General features: G+C 36.8%; 1 protein-coding gene and 1 non-coding gene across 5 annotated transcripts in view; both read right to left on the bottom strand.

The window, feature by feature from the left end:
* Window positions 1–22,102, bottom strand: part of INPP4B (inositol polyphosphate-4-phosphatase type II B) — an 802,990-nt gene that overhangs the window by 475,426 nt on the left and 305,462 nt on the right. Inside the window, exon 3 of one of the 4 annotated variants that reach the window (XM_078069262.1) lies at window positions 16,187–16,238. The exons of the other annotated variants lie outside the window; for them this stretch is intronic. The gene's annotated coding sequence lies outside the window, so the exon portion shown is untranslated. The remainder of the gene's footprint in view (window positions 1–16,186; window positions 16,239–22,102) is intronic. 4 annotated transcript variants of the gene reach the window in all.
* On the bottom strand, window positions 9,045–9,152 carry LOC118539904 (U6 spliceosomal RNA). The gene has a single exon (XR_004919392.1). It is a non-coding gene; the product is annotated as a U6 spliceosomal RNA (small nuclear RNA).

Genomic DNA, 22,102 nt, shown 5'->3' on the forward strand with positions numbered 1-22,102 from the left:
AGTAAGTCACCTGCCAGAGGTCAATGTTGGAGCTAGGATTCAAACCCAGGCAGAGTCTAGAGACGATCACACGTTGTTTTAATTTTTAATTTCAGAGAGGTCAGGAATAAGAACATATATTTTTATCTGAATTCTGCCAATTATAAGCATGCTTTCATGCTTGATATCTTCCTTTTGCCCCTCCGAATCCATACCCCACATTTTTTCTGTCTTGCTCTGTGCTCCAGAGTCTGACTTATATGAAGAGCATCGATAAGCTTCCAGCTGGGTTTAGTACTGGAGATTAGAGGTCAACAGGAGTGTGAGGACTGCATATTTATTTTCCTGGTTCCTCCTAGTCAGGTCACTACTGGTCAGCTGCATCCCTTTGTTGAAACCACAGCACTTCAAATGACTCACTTCACTCTGGACGCTGCTACCTCTCTCTTCCTCTGCTCCTAAAAATCTAAGATAACAATAGCTCTCTGCTATTACAGTTGCTAGGGCACTGAACCATATTTGTTATTTTCCCTAAATCCTGAACACATCTTTGTACATAGGCTTGTTATTAAACTTTCCTCAAATCAGGAATCTGAGCAGAGATTCATCTTTTCATCTAGTTTACATATGATTGGACAAAAAAATAAATGTAGCATAACCCTCACTATCCCCATTTTCCACCTTCTGCACAACAGACCCAGGAAATAAATTCTAGAGTTATCCAAAGCGAGCTACATTACTCCTACTACAAGTCTATATGAAAATTATTTTTCAATTTTCTTGATTTTTGTAAGAGGCCAGGAATTGAGGTCTACAAATAGAACAAATTTTTACTCTAATAATAGTCATTGGGTCTATAAAGGAGTGTCAAGCTGCAAGGCAGTAGCAGACCTATTCGTTTTGGATGTTGATCTCTTTGAGGTGGATGACCTTGCTGAAGCCTTGATTCAGGTGTCATAAATCAGGCACTTAGCCTAATTAAGTATAAAAATATCTGATGCTTTGCAGCTGATAGAACTGGACTTTGACTTCCTGGAATCAGATAGTAAAATATATCCAGGAAATGTGATCCCTTGGTGCAGAAAGATACCAGGTGCATCCTTGTTTCCCCTTCAATCTAATTAGCAATTCATCAGAAACAATGTATATCTACGAGTATGTCTTGGTCTCAAACAAAGACACTGAGCATCTGAACTGACCTTAACATCTCTTATTCGAAACATCTCAAGTTGATCTTGTCATTTACTTTAGCAGCTCATCCTGTGGTGAGAATGGAGATTGTTTCCATTGAAAGGGATGTAAGAACAACGTGCTGAGCCATAATTCCAAAACTATGGTTACCCTCCCACTCTTCTCCCTTAATCCACCTTTATCGTGCTCATACCTCTTCACTGTTCCACTCCTGGTTTTCATGTTGAAAGTCTAGCTTTACAGCTATGATTCAGCTGCTTGGCTAGAATGATGCATTTCTTTTTACTATGACTTGATGTTTGCAAAGTTAAATGTATGTGGAGGTAAATTACTCACTGTCTTTGCTTACAAACCTCATTGTTTCATCATCAAAATGTCACAAAAGTCTTAAAACCAATGATGTACGTCTACCAGTGGAATAGATACAACAAATTGACGTCTCTCTGAATTACAGTTTCATAGAACAATGGCTGGAGATGGATGCATAATATTGACCCATTTCAACAATAAGTATCTGGGGAATCTCTTGGGGTACTTCTGGACTGGCAAGAAGCGATGACTATGACCAAAGGTTAAAAGACAAGAATGCTGGATCTTACTTTTCTAATTCTAGCTCTGTCACCTTCTTGATGTATGACACTAGAGTTGCCCCATCATAAAATGACAACTTTCTGCATGACCTAGATTTCAAAGTTATTGACATGAACAAAAGTGATTTATTTGTACAGACAGCAATATAAAAAAATCTGTGCTACTTCACCTTGCAAAAATGAGTCAGAAATTATTTTCAGTGATTGAGATCTTCATTGTCCTGAAACAAAGTCAAGATACAGTGTTTCATTCAAATTATACATGCTTTTTTCTTCTCCTCCTTACCTATAGTAGCCAGCCTCTAAGGCAGTCTCCTCCAATAACCATCATTTTCTGGTATTCACACACTTACATAGTTCTCTCCCACACTGGATACCTGTATATCCAATATGATATTGCAGAAACAATAGTATGTGATTTCCAAGGTTAGTTCATAAAAGCCACTTGGCCTCTGCCTTTTTCTTGTATCATTCACTCTGAGAAAAACCAGTTGCAGTGTAAGAGGGTACTCAAAGGGATAGCCCAAATGATGTGGAACTGAGGCCTCCTTCTGAAAGTCAGCACCACCTGCCAGCCATGTGATTAAGCCATCCTGGAAGCAGATTTCACACCCCAATCAAGCCTTCAGATGAACGCAACTCCAACTGACATCTTGACTGTTACCTCATAAAAGATCCCAAGCCAGAATCCCTCAGCTAAGCTACCCCTAAATTTTAGATCCACAGAAACTATATGAGATAATAAATGTTTGCTGGTAAAAGTCACAAAGATTTGTGTTTGTGTGGGGGGTAATTTGCTATATAGCAATAGATAACTAAAATACTATTCATTCTGATTTTCTTTTATACAAGGTTTACCTTTCCCCCCAAACCTGACACTACACACATATTTTTCAAGCAAGACTTCCGTAAACATATGGCAAAATGGCTAGGAGCAACAGGAAGGCATGAGCACTTTGACAATGACACAATATTAGAGAATTAATACTCTAAGATATACATGTCCATAGTTGCACCTGTACAAACAATGAAAGTCCATCTGAAAAATGTCCTCATCCAAAAAATTGTTTACAAAAATAAATACTTCATGCTTATCTTCATAATGTATTTGCAACTCCAATTTATTTGTAACATAGTAGATTATTCTATTGTCTTTAATAGCCTAAGTGGAATACTGGTGATATCATTTTATTACCCAGACAGTTATAAGTAGTGAGTTAATGTCCTGCCATTAACTCCTGTTAACTGCCAGATTTGAGTCATATTATTTCAGCTGATAGTGAAATGAGTTAGACAGTTGAGAAGAACATCTGGCTGAAATACTGCAAAGGTCTACCAGTGCACTGAAACCAAATACGAGTTTCTTCACTGGCAGAAAAATTTCAAACAATTATTAATTGTAACTTTACTCTGAGTCATGATAACATTATACAAAGGGTACTGAAGTACTAACATTACCAGAAGCACCCAAAGCAGATAATGTATCATTCTTCCCCACCTACCTCTACTCTATATAAAATCAATTTATTATTAACATTCCAGTTCAATATTAAAAGGTAATACAGTTAGAGAAGATACACATTTATTATGTATATCACTATACTTCCAAGGCTAAAATAACAAAACAGATGAAAAATCACATCTCTAAAAACTTTTAGGTACCTGTAGAATTTTTTAGTGAAACCATTTAAAAACTGTTCTCAGCATTAGATTCCAACATAATAACAAGTCTGAAAACACAGATTACTTTCTTAGTATTAATATGAATTTCTCTTAGGAAGGTCAGAATTCTAAATTAACCTGAATAATATTAAAGGTATTGAATTATACTTCACATGAGATTTTACCATATACAAATTTAGTTTCTGTAAAGGGCAGGAATTTTCTCTTATGTATGTTCTAAAACAATTTTTAAAGAACTGTAGAAATTATAATAAAATGAAAAATTAAAAAAGAATGAGATTCAAGTGTTTTATCTTTAAGCAAATAGCAGTAGAATTTTACCAAATACAAAATGGTAGAAGTTATGAAATGAGAATCACAGAGTGCTTTTCTGAAACACTCAAATGGACAAGGGTTAACTTATTTACTCTTGGTACTAGATCTTGCATATCTACTTTAAAATTTTGATATTTCCATTTAACATTTGTATTTAATATATTTGTAAATTGTCAAAAGGTTAGAAATGAGGGAAATTCCTTTCTGATATTAAGTTTGGCTAACAGTGTTTTAGGTGCAGGCAATGAAAAATAAAGTATAAGTCAACAAATTTTTGCTTAATCAATTTTATTTACTGTGTGTCAAAATTATATCCTTGTGAACCAAATAGATAGTATTTATAAATCTTCATATGAATTAATTCTTTAATAAAATTGTGAATGGATTTATGCTCAATATAGTTTCAAAGGGGTTCAGTTCTTTGAGAACTCATTCATGATTTAATTCTGGGAAATCTTATACATTGCATTATATATACTTCCTATATGTTATGAAGCTATCAATTCTTTTTAGCTATTTCACAATACCTGTTGGATGAGGTGAATGAATAAATGTAGAAAGGAAGTTTCCAGCAACTAGTTCTGGCAATGTTCTATCATCGATATATTCCACTTGTTTGAAAAATACTGTTAATCTTGTGTTGATCTTTGTGTTCTTGAGTTTTGCTTTCTATTTCCACATAAAATTATATGTAAGGATTGCTTTCACTACCTTCTCTCTCCCTAAAACCTACATTGAGTATAATGGTTTGCACAATAATTTCTCAGAAAAATCAAACAAGCTATCAAAGTATTTATTACATGTCCATTACATGTCTAACTAAAAGGAGTAAGACAGGTCCTAATTCAAGGAGATGGAGAATATAACCAGAGAAATCAAGTTAAATTATATGAAACAATTAGAGAAAGCTAAGTGCTATGATGTACAACAGCATTTCCCAAAAGATCCTTGAGATGTTAATAGACGTTTTATTAAAAAAAAAAAAAAAAAGGCTTCTATGGTCAAATAAGTTTGGGAATTATTTCATAAGACATTACCCTCTTGGCAATTCACAATGCCCATTAGCATACTAATGACTGAAAAGTTTTGCAGCAAAGAAAATGGTCATATTTTGACTAAGCCAGAATATTTACAATATCTTTCACCATGGAAGACTTTGTTAAAATGTTCCCTTTTTGATCACAAAAATTTTATAAATGAAGAGAAAAATAACACAAGTATTTGCCATATTAATTTAATAAGCATTAGCATTTTGCCATATTTGGCTCAGACTTCTTAATCTAAATAATAAACAAAAGATTACTTATACAATTACGGCCAACCCCCATCCCTTTTTCCTTCCCCTTCCCCAGGGGTTACCATCATCCTGAAATTCTTCTTGTTATATATTCTTCTTGTTCATATATTTACTTTAACTCGTATGTTTGGATTCACAAATAATATATAGGATTCCTGTGTATTTTAAGTTTACAAAAATAATACCATTTTTGTATACATTGTGATTTACTAATTGTATTCAAAATTATGTTTATGAGATGGATCCATGATAATGCATATAGATTTTATCTGTTTTAACTGAGGAATTGTGTTCTTTGTATAAATATGCCACAAAAATTAATTATCCAATAACCTATTAAGAACATGTGGCTTAGGGGCACCTGGGTGGCTAAGTTGGTTAAGTGTCTGCCTTCTGGTCAGGTCATGATCTCAGGGTCTTGGGACTGAGCCTCACATCAGGCTCCCTGCTCAGCAGGGAGTCTGTTTCTCCCTCTCCCACCGTCCCTCCCCCTCACTTATTCTCTCTCTCTCTCTAATAAATAAATAAAATCTTAAAAAAAGAACATGTGGCATGTTCTCAATGTTTTCCTATTTCAAGAATGTTGTGATAAACATCCTTGCACATATATCTTTGTATGTCTGCCGAAGAGATGTTTCAGAGTATTTACCTAGAAGCAGAATTAATAAGTCATAGGTATGGACATTATCAATGTTAGTAGATATTTCAAACTTCTCTCCAAAGTAATTGAACTAAGTTACACACCAACCAGCACACCACAGGAATTCCCAGGGATTCACATCTCTGCAGATGCTCAGACACACTAATCCGACGTGTATGGACTTATATTGTGCTGATATACAACATGAATTTCCCTTATTATTTTTGAATTATGAACATATTTCCATAAACATACTGGCCATCTGGTTTTCCTCTTTTGTGAATCATGAAGATTTAACAGTTAATTATATATTTTCTTACCCAATCCTTCATTGTTCAAATTCACTGCAAATAACTTGCCTGGTTTATGGTTTAACTTTCATTTTTTTATCATTTTTTTTACTCCGACAGGTGTTCATGTTTACCACTTGTGTGAAATTTGTACTTTGGCATCTTATGTTTTATTTTAAAATTTTCAGTTTTATTTTTCACTTGAGGATTTTATTCCATCTGCTATTTATTTGTGTATTATGTCACACAGCACTTAATTGTCCAAGTGACATATCTTGATTAATCTATCCCTTCTGTACTGATTGCTAATGCCACCGCATCATATACTAAGTCTTTGTAGTATAAAGGGGATCTTTAGTAGTTGAGAGAAGGGAGAGGGCTCACTATTGCACTGACCTAGTCATAAATGAGGGACTGCATGAAAGAGGTGGTCTTCAGTCAGGGTCTGACTACAAGATGGACATAAATGCATGGGTTTTGGTGTCAGACAGACTTTCATTTATATCCTTTCTGTAATACTCACTGCAAGTGAATTAATCTTGCTGCAAATGAATTTTTTCCCTTTTAAGTGGGGATAATACAGATGATCTAGTGGCATTATTTAGTGAGATAATATGTTTAAAAGTGGTTACTATATAGTCTTGCATATAGCAGGTGTTCAAAGTACTTAGTGATTGTAGTTCCTACTGTTGCTAGCAGTAGTGATAGGAATGGTAGTAGTATCTGATTAGATCAATAGCTGTCAGTTCGAAAAGCTAAAACAAATCTGAAGGACATTCTTAGGAAAGCAAACACAGAACTGGGGAATTGTCTGATTGTAAGGTAAGAATTGGAGATGACTCTAAGCTGCGGTTTGGAGGACAAGATGTAAGAGGAATTAGAGATACTAGTTTAGGATGGAGGTTCTCAAAGGGCGGTTCCAATAGCAGCAATTCCTGAAAACTTGTTAGAAATGTAAATTCAAGACCCCAGACTCATTGATTCAGATACTCTGACCAATATGTGGCCCAGTAATCACAACTGGTTTTAACAAACTTCTGATGATGTTCAAGTTTGAGAACCACTGGTTTGGAACATGATGAGTAAGAGGTGGTGCTGAGAAACCAGGTGAACACGATGCATGAAGAAATTTCAGAGGTGAAGATGTGGATTTCTCACTTAGAGAGTGAGATTCTCCTTTTCTGATACCTTTCCTTTCTTCTGGTTATTGGTTTTATTATGCTGAATGGCTTCCCAATATCAGAATCATTTCCCAGCATTCAAGTTCTACTTGCCATCCACCTACTGGGCAAAGTAATGCCAACTTTGCAACCCTTAATCAATCTCTGTCCTTCCCACAATTTCTCTCCTACATCCTTCTCCACCTGTTTTCAGCTTGGAGGCTCCTCAGGGAGGGGAATTTGTCTGGCACAATTTCATCGAACATTAAATACCATGTACACTGACAGAGTTTTATAAATAATAAATGAGGGTAGTAATAGCCTAGAACCCAGATTTTAATGGCAGGAATCCCTGGCCATTAAATATAAAACAGTTATCCATCTATCTATATATCTTGAGACCCTTCTCTGACCCCTGAAAGATAGAAGTCTGCAAAGAACGTGCTGTATCTATACCATTTAAGAGCACTTTTATTTTAAAAACTAATTTCATCTTGAAATCAATAGATGTAAGTGTGAAAAAGAGATGAGCAGTAGCCAACCACAGAAAATATTTACTTATTTTCAGATTTTTCATTGTGTTTTTAAGGAGTTTTATCAACTCTTTGGTAGAAATCAAGGTGGAGAAATAATGAGAGATTTCAGTGTAACAGTCTATCAGAGCTCTGGCTACAGTATTAATTTTGGCCATAATGTGTCAATCAGCTACAAAGGATCAGCTCAGCCATAGTGACAAGGATCAACTGTGTAGACATCTGAGATATGTTAATCTACCATGACATGCTCTAGAGTAGGATGCATACAAGAATGTATGCACATAAAATTTCCACATAAAATTATATGTAAGGATTGCTTTCACTACCTTCTCTCTCCCTAAAACCTACATTGAGTGACAAGGATCAACTGTGTAGACATCTGAGATATTCAAGTAGAACTTGAATGCTGGGAAATGATTCTGAGATTGGGAAGCCATTCAGCATAATAAAACCAATAACCAGAAGCAAGGAATGTACAAGAATGTCACCTGCATTTTAAACTAGTGCTGACTGCCTTGTATCATCTAGGGGGTCCATGCTTAATAAAACAAAATCAATCCTCAGGAACTTGAAACATGTTATCCCTATCATTTAACAATACAAGATAATTCTGGTGTGTTTCTTATTATGTTTTTTCCTTTGCTTTATAATTTGTATACTGATGCATGGATACATGTGAACTTATAATCTATAAAATGTATATGATAACATGTAAAAGGTAGGCCAATAATATATATCTTTCATTATCACTTTATATAACATGTTTAACAGTATAAACAAAATTAACCTACAGTGAAAAAGCTTTAACTTTTTAAAAACATTTTGGATAATTGAATACTGCTGCCTTTGTGATGTGAAACCAGGATTCTTCACAATGAAATCAATGTGCTTTGGTGTTTAATTTATTGACAAGCACAACCAGAAGTTTCAAAGCTAGTTCTAGGGTTCAAATTGCCTGTTAATATCGTTAAAGAAAATTTAAAATATTACCCATGTGAATTTCAAATGCATGAAGAGAAAGAAAACACACAAAACAACTAACAATGATTTTTTTTTTTTTTTTTTTTTTGAGAGAGAGAGAATGAGAGAGAGAGAGCATGAGAGTGGGGAGGGTCAGAGGGAGAAGCAGACTCCCTGCCGAGCAGGGAGCCCGATGCGGGACTCGATCCAGGGACTCCAGGATCATGACCTGAGCCGAAGGCAGTTGCTTAACCAACTGAGCCACCCAGGCGCCCCTAACAATGATTTTTATCTTAGTGGAAAGATAATGCATAATTTTTGATTTATACATATTTATTTTCTAAATTCCCTATCATAAAGAAATATTATTATTATTCATTACAGCACCAATGTTAGTAATAAGATACAAGTGAAATATGTACTTGGATTTGCATGTCATCCTTGTGTAGGGGCCATGCTAATCTTCTCTGTATCATTTCAATTTTAGTACATGTGCTGCCGAAGCAAGCATGAAATATGTACTTGGAAATAGTTTTAAATCTTATTCAAGCTGTACCAGATTCCTACTTATAGAACTCACACAAAAACACACACCCACACAAACACATACACAAAAACATATTAACAGTGCCTTCCTTAATGATTAAGAAATAAGATGTCAATGTGACTTGTGCAGCAAGTCACAGTGATAATAAATGCTGTTTTGGTATATATACTCCTGGATGGGTAGTAAACCCAGGGGTGCAGTGTTTCAGCAGTCCTGAATTGATAAGCAGAGTCAATTCATGTGCATGTACTCTATAGGCAGAATTTCAAAACCTTATAAAAAACCAGTTTTCTTTTTTAAATGAAAATTTTGCATTGCCTTCCCTTGAGCAACTTTACTATGTTGTAATATATAGACTAGGGATGGCAAATTAAAATTCATCTGATGTGATAATTGGGATAGTCTATAGCAGCAGCTCTGAAAGTATAATCCTCAGATCCCTAGGGATCCCAGGAAACTTTTCAGGAGTTCTGTGAAATCAAAGCAATTATCAATACATTACTTGTCTTTTTTACTGTGTTGGCATGTGTCCTCTTTTACTGTGTTGGCATTTGCACTGATTGGACAAATATAGTGGTGGATAAAATTACTGGGTGCTTAGAACAAATTGAGGCCTTAGAATCAACTCGTACTAGCAGATTTTGTATACTTCATCACCATGTACTAAAATTCATTCTAAGAATATTTTTGATGAATTAGTAAAAATTCATAATTTTTTACATTAAATCTTGGAACTTAAGGACACACTTTAATATTCCATGTGACAAAAATTAAACATATATATAAAGCACTTCTAATGAAGTAGATAGTTGTATTAGTTATCTATTTCTGAGCAGTTTGCCGCCAAACCTATCAGCTTAAAACAACATACGTTTATTATCTTGGTTTCTGTGGGTCAGGAACTCATGCACTGCTTAGCTGGGTCCTCTGGCTCAGGTTTCTTACAAGGGTGCAATCAAGGTGCCACCTGGGACCACAAGCATGTCAAGGTCTAACTGGAGAGAAATGGATCCCTCCCCATTTCCAACCTTATCCATGTGGTTGTTAGCAGGATTAAGTTACTTGGGGTACTTGGACTGAGGACCTCAGTTCCCTATAGTTATTGGCTGGAGAGCACTCTCCATTCTTTGCCAGGTTGCCCTTTCCATGGGGCAAGCATTTGAGAAGAACCAGAGAGAGAAATCCAGCAAGATGGAAATCATAGTCTTTTATATCCAATCACAGAAGTGACACTCCTCACTTTTGCCATACTCTATTTGTTAGAAGCAAGTCACCAGCAGCCAGCTCTTTCAAGGGGAAAAAATGACACAAAAGCATGATTTCCTAGGGGCGGGGATCATTAAGAGCCATGTCAGCAGCTGCTGTCCATAATGGTCATCTCTGGGAAATACTGTTGTATTTCAACTTGTGTTGCAAGTTGAACTAGCTGCTATTTTCATTACATACCATTTTTACTTGAAAGAATAATTAACCTAAAAACTATAATTATTCAGGCTTGAGAATTTTGCTGATATTTGCAGAATTGAGTATTTCTTGAAAATAGACAAAGTGAGTTTTGCCACTTCAAGGAAAAAAACGTTGACACTCAAAACTCAGGAAACAAACTGAGGGTTGCTGAAGTGGTCGGGGGTGGGAGGGATGGGGTGGCTGGGTAATAGACATTGGGGAGGGTATGTGCTATGGTGAGAGCTGTGAATTGTGTAAGACTGTTGAATCACAGACCTGTACCCCTGAAACAAATAATACATTATATGTTATAAAAAAAAAAAAAAGAAGAAGAAGAAGAAGATAGCAGGAAGGGAAAAATGAAGGGGGGGAACCAGAGGGGGAGACGAACCATGAGAGACTATGGACTCTGAGAAACAAACTGAGGGTTCTCAAGGGGGGGATGGGTTAGCCTGGTGATGGGTATTAAAGAGGGCACGTATTGAATGGAGCACTGGGTGTTATACGCAAACAATGTATCATGGAACACTACATCAAAAACTAATGATGTAATGTATGGTGATTAACATAAAATAAAATTTTAAAAAACTCAATGGAATTTGAATATTCAAAAGAATGCTAGAATATTGTAAAACGTGTATCTGGCAACAGTGTCTTAACAATTTCTCGATACATAAAATCTTCTCTAAAGGTTTTGTTAGCAATACTAAAGAATGTTGGATTTTGATAGTGTATAATGAAATGTGTTAACATTTAGAAGATCTGCAAAACTCAGCGAGTCAAGGTTTTTCAAATGAACAAATGGATGCCTTTCCAAGTCATGCATATGTCCACCAGTGATGGGTCTTAAGGAGGGCACGTACTGCATGGAGCACTGGGTGTTATACACAAACAGTGAATCATGGAACACTACATCAAAAACTAATGATGTACTGTACACTGACTAATATAATAAAAAAATAACGTGCAAGATAGACTAATGGTTTTAGCCATTCTGACAGGTGTAAAGTGATATCTCATTATGGTTTTGATTTACATTTCTCTGGTAATTAGTGACAGTGAATATCTCTTCATGTGTGTGTTGGTCATCTGTATGGTTTTTTTTTTTTTTTTTTTTTGCGGGGGGAATGTCTATTCAGGTCCTTTGCCCCTTTTTAGTTAGATTATTTGTTTTTTTGGTTTTGAATTGAATAAGTTTTTATATATTTTGGATATTAATCCATTATCAGATATGTCATTTGTAAATATCTTTTCCCATTCAGTAAGTTGCCTTTTTGTTTTGCTGATAGTTTCCTTAGCTATCAGAAGCTTTTTACTTTGATTTAGTCCCAATAGCTTAAATTTGCTTTTGTTTTCCTTGCAGGAGGGGCATGTCTAGAAAAGTGTTTCTATGGCTTCTGTCAAAGAAATTACTGCTTATGTTTTCTTCTATGAATCTTATGGTTGAACACTGAGAAATGTATAGAATTGTTGAATTGTTATATTGTACTCCTGAAACTAATATAATACTGTATGTTAATTATACTTGAATAATAAAAAGACAGACCAATGGATCTTATGTATCAGTATGAGAAGTTCATTAATATGATTTCAGCTCCACATTGCAATTCACCTTTAAAAAACTACTACTTACAGAGTTCTAGTGTAGTATCAAAGAATAATATCCACAATTATCTGGAAAGGGTATTAAAATACTTCTCCCTTTACAACTATATAATATAATTACGTGAGGCTGGATCTTTTCCATATACTTCAACCATAACAAATGGCAACAGTTTGAATGCTGTGAAAGCAGATAATGGGAATCCAGCTGGATTATATAAAGCCAAACATTAAAAATATTTACAAATATGTATAAAAGGACCACTCTTCTCATAAAATTATTTTTGCTCTGGAAAATATAGTTTTTTCATTAAAATATTTTATGTGGGGCACCTGGATGGCTCAGTCGTTAAGCGTCTGCCTTTGGCTCAGGTCGTGATCCCAGGGTCCTGGGATCGAGCCCCGCATCAGGTTCCCTGCTCCGTGGGAAGCCTGCTTCTCCCTCTCCCACTCCCCCTGCTTGTGTTCCCTCTCTCGCTGTCTCTCTCTGTCAAATAAATAAAATCTTTAAAAAAATAAATAAAATATAATATTTTATGTGGACATAAAATGGATTTATTTTTAAGTGAATTATTTAAGAATGTCTATTTTAATTCCTAGCATGATAAAAATTGATAGATAACCCCACATAAACAAGAACTCTTTGGGATGTCAAGAAATTTTAAGATTGTAAAAAAGATCCTAAGATCAAAATGTTTGAGAACGTTTGGGCTAGATTTTGCTATTTTGACAAAGTAGCCCCCAAATCTCAGCAGCTTACACAAAATGATCTCTCATTCACACTACAAGTCCATTGGTGTTGGCTGAGGGAATGTGCTCATTGTTTTCTCAGGAGACCAGGCTCACGGAGAGTATATTTCATCAAGATTCTACACTCATAGGGCACCTAGGTGGCACAGTTAGTTGGGGATCAGACTCTTGGTTTCAGGTCAGGTTGTCATCTCAGGGTCACGATCTCAGAGTCGGGGGATCGAGCCCTCTTGGGGTCCATGCTCGGTGCTGAGTCTGCTTGGGATTTTCTCTCCCTCTCGCTCTGCCACTCCCTCACCCCTCCAAATAAATAAATAAATAAATAAATCTTTAAAAAAATTCAACACTTCAATAACAAGAAAAATGGCAGGATGGCAGAATTTGCAAAGGCTTATAAACATTACCTGGAAGTTACATATGCTACTTCCACTAACTAGTCATCTTTCTAAGAAAGCCACATGGTCACACCTAACTTCAAGCAGGCAGTAACACTTAATTTTGCCATATACCCAAAAGAAAAACCAGAAATATTTAGTGAACAATACTAATGACTACCATGCATGCCAATTCGAATCCATACACTGAGTTAAAAAGGATTATGAGGCTGCATCTTAGAGAGCTCCAGAAGCTTATTAGCTTTTATTGCTGCTGAAACAAACTACCACAAATTTAGTGTCTTAAAGCAACACAAATGTATTTTCCTATGGATCTAGAGGTCAGACATCCTAAAATCAGTGTGGACAGAGATGCATTCCTTCTGGAGTCTCTAGGGAACAATCAGTTTTTTGCCTTTTCCAGTTTCTAGAAAATGTGAACTATAGCAATATTTATCCCTTAAACCAAAAGTAATTGAGCACCTGCTAGATATGAGGTACTATTCTAAATGCTGGGGATGCTAGGCTGAACAAAAGTCAAAGTCCCAACTATTATAGGGCTTACATTCTAGTGGAAAAAAGAACTGAAGAGGTAGATAAACACCCATATATACTAGGAGATTGATATGTACAACGAGGAAAATTAAGGCAGGAAAAAGTAATTGAGAATGATATGAAAGGTGCTATTTTAGATAAGGTGGTCAGAAAAGGACTTTCTGATCAGACAATGATTGAGTACATCCCTGAAGAAAGTGAAGGAACAAATCACAATATCTAGAGGCAGAACATTCAGGCATTAAAAATAGTAACAAAGAGGTCTTAATGTGAGAGGATGCTTGGAATGTCTGAGAGACAGCAAGGAGGACAGGGTGTCCCTAGAGAGGATGAGAGGAGGAGATGAGGTCAGAGAGTGAGCTCAAGTGCAGTAATAATGCAGCGTCTTAAGGACTATGATAGGAACATAGCCCTTATTCTGAGATGGGCAGCCAAAAAACCATTTACTTATAGGAGTGTTATGATACAGGTGACATTTTTCAGGGGTCACTGACTACTGTGGGGAGAATATAACCCTGGGACAAGCTTAAAAGCCAGAAGACTAGTCAGACGGTCTTTGCAATAACATAGGATGGAGATGATGTTGATTTAGATGAGAACTGTAATGGTGAAGGTGGTGAGAACTGTCTGGATTCTGGATATAGTTTGAAAAAAGTCAATAGATATTCTGATGGATAAAATTATGTGGGTATGAAAGAGTCATTACCAAAGGAGTCATTACCAAGAAAAGTGGTCACTCTTTAAAACAGAAAGGAAAGGAAGGGAAAGGGGAGAGGGAAGGGGAGGGGGAAGACAAAGGGGAGAGAGAGGGGAGTGGAGGAGGGGAGGGGATGAGGGGTGGGAAGGGGGAGGGGAGGGAAGAGGAAGAGGCCTTCATCCAACTTCTCAGTTGAAAGATTTTTGTATCAGAATGAATAGATTTTTCTGGAAAACTAGTTCTGTGACTTAGGGAAGTCCTTGGATATCAGTCAGAAGAATGATAAATCTTATATAAACAAAAAATATTTATCTACCATCAAAAACTTGAAAGAAAAAGATTTGAAATGGTGTTAGGCAAATCGGCCACATGTAGCTGCTTGTGCACATGTGTATGATCTATGAGAAGTAATTTCTCTTTTATGAGTCCCAGTTGATGATGTAGCTTTCAACATTATTACATCATGATTTACTATTATCTAATCCAAACCTGAGTAAAATGGCACTGTCCTTCTCTGAACAGAATACAATTTCTCTTGAATAGATGTTTTAACAAGCCTGTATAAAGGTCACATTTGCTGTCAATTGCACAGTCTCAGCCTAAGGGGAAAGGCCATGCCAAATAAAGCAAGACACTAGTCCGAGGTGGACTGTTCCTCCACAAGGGAGACAGAATTTGCTAGTGCCATCTACAAAGGCCAGTTCTCAATTTCTTTGCAAAATATTGATATTAATGCATTGATTAAGCTGGATAGAACTAATAAGCATACATGTTATTCATCCATTTTTAATGTATGAGAACATTTTAAATAAATGATGTTTTGTTTTAATCTACTTTCGTTTCAACAGTCAGACACTGAATGCTGAGTCAGGCTACACTGAGAACAGACCTCAGAAAATTGTGTTATAGATATCTCATTTCTATTTTCAATTCATCACCAAGTTCCTTTTATTTTCTGATTATCATTAGGATATATCCACTTGTCCCTCTTTCCACCATCACCATCCTGATGCAAGCTAGAGTCATCTGGGGCCCAGGAGTAACAAGATCCTCCCACCTGACCTCCGCATGGATATTGCCCAGCTCCAAACCTTCTTTGCAGAGCAATTGGAATGATCCTCTTCAAAACTCCAAATCACATATTATTCTTCAGCTTAAAATCTTTCAAAGGCCTCCTAGTTCACAGGATAATGAAAAACCACTGGAGACCTGCACATGACTGTAACTGGCCTCTCCATCCTCTTCAGCAGGAGGCCCCTGCTTCCCTTACTGCTCTTGGCGCTGCCCTTCTCAGGACTAGCTCTGCTTCCCACCATTCCAGCATCTTTGCACAGGCTGTGCCCCTTGCCGGGACACAATTTATACCTACCTGCTCCTGGTTCATCTCGCTTTCAGATCTCTAACCACTCTGCTTTTTTTCAGAGAACATTTCCCTAACCATGCCACTCTACCCCAACAAGATGAGATCTCCCTGTTACATGCTCTAATCACCCCACGTTCCTCTAGCTCACAGAACTTAGGAAGGTAGCAACTTTAAACTGTGCAATTATTTGATTAATGGTTGTCTCCCTTACCAGACAGCAAGCTTCAAGAGGGGGGGACCCACGTCAGCTAAAGCTCAGCAGCCTGCCACAGAGTAAGATAGACACTCAGTAACTATTTGGGTGATTAACATAACATAATAAAAAAAAAACAGAAAAACAAATGCATATGTAAATTATTCACAAAACAAAGGAAACATTTAATAAAAGAAGAGCAAGAATGCAATATGTCAAAATACTTGAGTAGGGCGCCTGGGTGGCTCAGTTGGTTAAGCGACTGCCTTCGGCTCAGGTCATGATCCCAGAGTCCTGGGATCGAGTCCCACATCGGGCTCCCGGCTCAGCGGGAAGCCTGCTTCTCCCTCTGACCCTATCCCCTCTCATGCTGTTTCTCTCTCTCTCTCTCTCACATAAATAAATAAATAAAATCTTTAAAAAAAAAAAAATACTTGAGTAAAACTGAAACATGTATTTAGAATCTAGAAATTTAAATAATCAACTATAATTGTGAAACAGATAATTGCATGAAAAGAGGCTTGGTAAATGCAGATCTTTTGATTTTGTTCAAAGGCCATTCATCTGTTCATCCGCTGCCTTGTGGGCCTGCAGAAAACCTTACAATTTTTTTTGCTGTATGTTAACAGCCATAAACCATAATGGTTAAGTATTAGGATTTTTTTTATATTAGTGCTAAGAAAGAGATTCAGATGCCACTAATTAAAGCACTTAGAAAGCAAATGAAACACATGTCAGAAACAGAGCCTCGAGAAATAAGTGAATCAGAGAACCATTTCAGGGCATGGAGCCCAAAATTATAGGTCTAAAAAGTGACTGGGCCATTCACCCTTTTATCTTTGGAGGGCAATGTTCAAAATGTACTGCAAACATATCACCAGTCTCACAATCTGAATGAGTTCAATTTCAGTTGCATGAATACATACACAAGACAAATGTTCTCCCTGCTCTGCAGCCATCATAAAGCTTTTCTTAAAAGACACTCTGCTTTCCAATCAGTGTGAGACAAATCTATGCATCCTTCTAGGAGGACTGTACAGTGGCTCTTTGTCTGATCTTTACTTAGCTTAAAGATTCAAAACAATAAGCTCTCAAACATTTGTCTTGATATTTAACAAATAGAAACCAATGTTGCCCTGAATTCTAAAATGTACAAAAATACTTCTAAAAATCAAATAATAAAAATAATGTCGAGTTTTATAGTTCAAGTTGGCCCAACATCTACCTATGAACATAGTAAGAATTGTTGTTCACATTTTTAAGAAGGAGTAAATCTGTTTTTGTTTTTTTTTTTAAGAGAGAGTTCACAAGCTGGGGTGAGCAGAGGTGATGGGTAGAGGGAGAGAGAGATAATCTTAAACAGATTCCATGGACACAGGGCTTGATCTCACAACCCTGAGATCATGACCTGAGCCAAAATCAAGAATCAGATGCTTAACCCACTGAGCCATCCACGCACAGGAGTAAGTCCATTCTTAATCACTTATCTCAATTCCCATATTATACTTTTTATTTATTTTATTTTTTTTAAATTTTATTATGTTATGTTAGTCACCATACATTACATAATTAGTTTTTGATGTAGTGTTCCATGATTCATTGTTTGTGTGTAACACCCAGTGCTCCATGCAGTACGTGCCCTCTTTAATACCCATCACCAGGCTAACCCATCCGCCCACCCACCTCCCCTCTAGAACTCTCAGTAAAGACTAGACTTAGAAAAAAAGTTTTATTTGAGAAACAAAGTGAGGTGAAGCAGAGCAAAACTGTAATAAAAATTTCATCTTGACCTCATTAGCAAAATACTTAAACAAATGGAATACTATGTTTACAAGAAGCTGCAAGAATATGACCTGCCTTTAAAAGTTGTGGAGACAAGTCATGAACATCCAAACCCCACATTTGTCTCTTTGAACACATAGAACCAGGGCTAGTTGTAGTCATCAGTGCCATCACCCTTTCTGTGCACACAGTAGGATTGCATTTATTAGGATGACATAGCCATGAACTTGCTCTGGCCAATGAAATATTGAAAGTTGGGGCGCCTGGGTGGCTCAGTCGTTAAGCGTCTGCCTTCGGCTCAGGTCATGATCCCAGGGTCCTGGGATCAAGCCCCGCATCAGGCTCCCTTCTCAGAGGGAAGCTTGCTTCTCCCTCTCCCACTTCCCCCTCTTGTGTTCCCTCTTTTGCTGTGTCTCTCTCTGTCAAAATAAATAAAATCTTAAAAAAAAAAAAAAGAAATGTTAGAAGTTATGGGTGTCACCTTTGAGTAGATGCTTTAATAGCTAATGCACAATTTGCAAGGTTTCTTTGCCACTGCCACTGCCTGCCTTTGCTGCAGATGGTAGAAACTCCTTCATCTTGGTCTCCAATTGTAAAGATTTTGATTAGCACCCTAGCCAATCCACTGTAGACATATATCTTGAGTGAGAAATATGCGTTTGTTCTTCTAAGCCTTTAAAAGTTGAATTTGTTTATTTCTCTACAATAACATAGCCCATCCTGAGTTATCCACACTTGCAAACTCAAGTCATCAAAAATAATTTCAAAATTTTGTATTATGCCTATATATGTTTATGTATAATCCCCATTTACTTATATTTATATATGGGCATCACAGAATAAAAGAGATCCAAGTATGCAAAGATTATAGAATGTCATCAGGTTTCAATTTATTAAAACTCCTCACCTCTACATCTTTTTCAATTTTCTGTTAAACATTTTTTTAAAAGATTTTATTTATTTGACAGGGATAGAGAGAGAGAGAGCACAAGCAGGGAGAGCGGCAGGCAGAGGGAGAGGGAGAAGCAGGCTCCCCACTGAGGAGGGAGCCTGATGCAGAGCTTGATCCCAGGACCCTGGGATCACGACCTGAGCCAAAGGCGGTCGCTTAACTGACTGAGCCACCCAGGTGCCCCTCTGTTAAACTTTTTAACCTGAGAGAAGAAAACTATATATATTTCTATAATTATCTAATAGTAAGTACATTTGTTGTACTCTTTTTCACATGTACAGCACAATTTACTCGTTACTGAAAATAATACCATTTGTTCTTAAAATATATTGCCTAGGAAGTAAGGGTTCATTCTCTAGTATCTCCCAGTGTAATGCTCATATTAAAATATCTAAAACAACTTCGATTTTCATGCATTATCAAAAGGAGTACATATCATCTTGAGGGATTGTACAAATGACTGCACAACTTGTTTAGCAATGCCAAACATTAGAAATGTCATGAGTCAGTTGATGATTCAACAAAAGTCCTTGAGCACCTAGAAACACATCTTTTGTCTGCTGCTACTCTTCCTTGAGTTAAGTAACAACTCAGAGACAGAGAGAAGCTAAAGGAGAGTTTAGTTCATCCACCTACACAGAGAGAGATAAATCTGGTTTTCTTGCTTCCAGATAAATGTCAACAATTTTTATGTCATTTAAACAAAAACAAATTTCCAAGCAGGCACTCCCTTCACTTCAGGCAATCTCCTATTTCTGCACTCATGGCAGATCTGTAGACTCTTCGTAGGAAGGTCTGTACATAAATGAGAGTATGCTATATGACAGGAGAGCAAAAGTGAGCAGTTTCTTTGCCATAGCTGCTATTCTTCATTTATTAAGTAGAAATGCATGGAAAGTAATCAAGCTATAGCAGTTCTCTCATCCGTAATACAGGCCTAATCACATAAGTTACTTCAAGGGATTGTGAGGTTAAAATGAGCTAATCCATACAGACTGCCTGATGCCTAGTGGTTCCATAAACTATAATTGTTATTATGGTAATAATAATTTGCAAGGACATTATTGTTATCTAAATCAATAAATTATATGTGTGTAGACATTTCCTAAGTTCATTTCCATCATCCTTTTTTTTCCCACCCCATACTTTTCCATGGAAATTTCACTCAGTCTCCAGGCTTCCATTATCAATTCTAAAAAAAGATCCTATGTCTACATACTCAACCCTGATTTTCAAACTGGTATTTCCAATTCCCTCTAGAAAATTTTCACCTGGATGTCCCATCATTTCTCCAAACTCCTAATGTCTACATCATGCGTCATATCCCCAATCCCGGGCTGGCCTTAGACTTGGGTGAGGATGGCCCTTATCTTAGGACCTGACTTAGAGGGGTTTGCTCCTAGCCTTCTCTGACTGCATTCCTCTCCACAGAGCAGAACTTTGCAGGACCAAGAGGTGTCATCACTATATAGATCTTCCTCAACCTTCCATGGAATTATGTTCTGATAAACCCATCATAAATTGAAAATACCCTACGTCAAAAATGCATATAATACACCTAACCTAATGAACATTATAGCTTAGCCTAGCCTACTCTAAATGTTCTCAGAACACTTACATTACCCTACAGTTGGGCAAAATCATCTACCATGAAGGCTATTCTATAATAAGGCATTGAATACTTCATGTAATTTGTTGAACACTGTAATAACAGTGAAAAACAGAAGGGTTATATGGGTAAAGAAAGGTTGTAAGTGTATCAGCGGTTTACACTTGTGAGAGCATGGCTGACTGGGAGCTGCGGTTCACTGTTGCTGCCCAGTATCACAAGAGAGTAGCATACTGTATATCACTAGCCCAGGAAAAAATCAAAATTCAAAACTCAAAGTATGATGTTTACTGACTCTGACTCACCTTTGCACCATCACAAAGTTGAAAGTTGAACCATCATAAGTTGGGGACCGTCTGTATGGTTCTATCATAATTTCCCTATTTTTTCAAAAGCAAGTAAAACTATTGACAGATTACTAGTCTAAAAGTAAGTTTCCCAATTATCTGTATAAGAATTAAACATTCAATACTTGGTTCATGAAAGCTAACAAAGTCTTACATTTAATATTTCTATAAACAATGCTAGCTGATTTGTTCAATCTCTTTTCTGTCTGTGCTTTGACAATTAGCTCTCCTCCTTCTCTCCATTTTCCACTTCAGGAACCATTTCTGACTTTAACTTCTCAAAATTGGAACTGAACAATTTCTAAGCAGGGAAAAGATAAATGACCATTAATTGAACTGATAATTAACCACCTGAAAATCAACAAAAGACTGAGTCATCATCATTTCCTGTCTTTCTTCAATTTTAGATTTTATTTTCCTCTTAGTAGAAATTGTTATCTTCTGAAATCAAAAGACGTGGCAGCTGTGCATAGAGTAGTGCGCCTTGGCCTCTCCAGAATTGAAGATGTCTCTTCCGGCACTTCTCAGCATCTGGAAAGCTGGGACCTTCCCTCTTGTTATCAATGACCTTGACTCCACGCAGGCAAAATAACCAAGGAAGGGAGAGCTGATGTTGATTTTCTTTTCTGCCTCCGGCGAAGGATCTGCCAGGCCTATTGGGCAGGTCACTTAAACTTTTCTAGACTTCACTTGCCTCATCTCTCAAATGCATAGTCCTCTCACATCTAAAACTCTGCTCCTATCACTTTGTGGGAACTTTAAACACACTACAAATGACACTTTTAGGAGAAAAATGTTCAATATGCTTTTCCTCATTTGCATGTGTGTTATGATTCATGAGACCACTTGATTTGGGGAAACATAATGAAAGACAAAAACAAAACAGCAGCTAACCAAGTAAACTCATTTAAATGATGAAATGAAACCTTTGGAACCATGGATCCATTGTTATAAGATAAGCTCTAATCAAGGAAGCAGATACACACGGCGTACCAGGCCTTGGTGTTTTCTAATTATCTTCTGTAAAAGTCTACCTTTCAGCTGGTAAGTGTGCAGTTTCCGGAATACCTCATGTTCTTCCTCACCTACAACTTTCCAATTTTTTTTTTTTTCTTCAGAGTTGCCTCATTTGTCTAGAAAATCCCTATACCTACTTGAAGATGCAGTTCCCCTCCTTCAAAGAGCCTGCCCTCATCACTCCCAGGGAGGATTAACTGGTCATACGTTTGTCCATCCTGCTAGAC

Source organism: Halichoerus grypus, chromosome 3, assembly GCF_964656455.1.
Source record: "Halichoerus grypus chromosome 3, mHalGry1.hap1.1, whole genome shotgun sequence".
In the NCBI taxonomy this organism is placed as follows: Eukaryota; Metazoa; Chordata; class Mammalia; order Carnivora; family Phocidae; genus Halichoerus; species Halichoerus grypus.